Here is a 1,766-nt window from a genome sequence, read left to right as displayed (position 1 = left end):
CACACACACACACACACACACACACACACACACACACACACATACAGCCATCCTGCATCAAAAAAGAAAAAAAAGGAAAAAGAAACACGGATCCCCCCTTTGCCCCTCCACACACCTCACCTCTCAATTCCCTCGCTTTACAAAACAGTTTGCCATTCCAGTGATGGAGACGTGGGAGCCAAATATACTACACCCAGCCCAATCCCACCCGCCAGTCCACAAGCACCCCCAATTTAGCCAAACACTCTCTTTACAGGACAAAAGCCCTTTAGAGGCTTGGTGTATGTGAGGGCTCTGGTGGATACCATAGTGGCTTAAAGACCGTGGAGGCCTCTTCTTTTTACTCCCAGTCTCCTTCCATTCCTCCTTTCCTTCGCTCCGTCTCTTTCTCTTTCTCCCGCAGTTTCTCTCTCAAGCAATGAAAGGTTCAGCAAGGGGTAGTAGAAGTTTGAGTAGAGAAGGGAGGGGACAGAAAGGGGTGGCAGGGGGAGAGAGAGATTTCTCTTATGTCAACATTGTGGTATTTTCCCAAAGATGCATATCGTCTCTATACAAATAGGAGATGTATTTATAGGAGTACACAGAGAGCTGCTGCGTGAGCAAAGAGTGTTTGGCCGAGCTTTCTGGCCACAGCCCCCACGGCTCCATGGATGGTCTTCATGGCTAGTGAAATTGTTATTCTTTAGATGCATGTTGGCTGGGAAACACACAAGTTCTCAGGCGACCACACAGTATTCTCCAGCCCAATATGGCTGCCGCGCAGAGGAGCCGATTGATGGTCCAGCATCATACATGTCGACTGGAGCCAGTATCTCGAGGCCTCTGTTGCTGCACCCTGCATGGCATTCGGTAGAACAGCAGGCACGGCTGAGAAAACAGATACAATACAAGCCGAAAAAAATCAATTTGTTTTGTTTCCAAGAAGGCAGATATTTATGTACTGTGTGTAATAATGACCCGAGATTTATATGTGAGCGTAGGCTTCCCTTTACCATCACAGAGGAGGTCAGCCAAACCCGACATGCAGGTAGTGTATCACGCTGCAGGAGGAGTCTCCTGGCACACACACACTGTTGTAACTCTCCAAGGACATTTGGCACCGTTGACGTGAGCAAACACAAAGCACAAAGCTCAGATCCAGAGTCAGTCAACAATAAAGTAGCACTTAAACCTTTTGTAATCTACAAGTAATCCCTCAAACCACTCCTGAAAAAACACTCGCAGTACCTTTGAAAGTACGATTTGCGTTCGTTTCAGCACTTTTGCAATATTCAGGTCAAACAGGTATCGTCTGTTACTCTGAACTGGTTGTTCAATTGTACAGTACATTTTGAGAACAAACAGAAAGGTGAAAGGTCAAAGGGAAAATTGAAAGCTGCACTGACATCAGGCAGGCTCATTTGTATCGGAAACCTTTTAAGAATATGTCCACGCAATACTGATTTGTTTCCCTGAATCTAAAAGAGAAATCCCGTTGCACAGTGAGCGGTTATAATCAGCATTTATTTCCCCGACTACATCCCACTCTGTCACCTCCCCCCCACCCCAAAAAAACCTGACACTCCTGACATGACAGTGTTGAACATTACCATGTCTCTGCTGTTTGCTAACGCTGCAGCTCACAGTGCATCACGCTCAAAACAGGCTGTGCAATCCTACGCAGCAGGCAGGCGCTGAGTACAGCAGCAGGCACAAACACACCTGAATAACACAGACAGGGTCCTGCAGAGAGAGAGAGAGAGAGAGAGAGAGAGAGAGAGAGAGAG

The 1,766-nt window shown here is 47.1% G+C and overlaps 1 long non-coding RNA gene across 1 annotated transcript in view; it reads right to left on the bottom strand.

The window, feature by feature from the left end:
• The window catches only part of LOC106520137 (uncharacterized), a 3,625-nt gene extending 1,904 nt beyond the window's left edge, over positions 1 to 1,721 (bottom strand). Inside the window, exon 1 of the long non-coding RNA XR_001310511.1 lies at positions 1,590 to 1,721. This is a non-coding gene — a long non-coding RNA (uncharacterized LOC106520137). The remainder of the gene's footprint in view (positions 1 to 1,589) is intronic.
• Positions 1,722 to 1,766: the final 45 nt, after the last annotated feature.

The sequence above is a fragment of the Austrofundulus limnaeus genome, unplaced genomic scaffold (assembly GCF_001266775.1).
Source record: "Austrofundulus limnaeus strain Quisiro unplaced genomic scaffold, Austrofundulus_limnaeus-1.0 Scaffold88, whole genome shotgun sequence".
Classification (NCBI taxonomy): Eukaryota; Metazoa; Chordata; class Actinopteri; order Cyprinodontiformes; family Rivulidae; genus Austrofundulus; species Austrofundulus limnaeus.
Note: the sequence above shows the minus strand (reverse complement) of the source record. Positions and strands in the feature narration are given on the sequence as shown.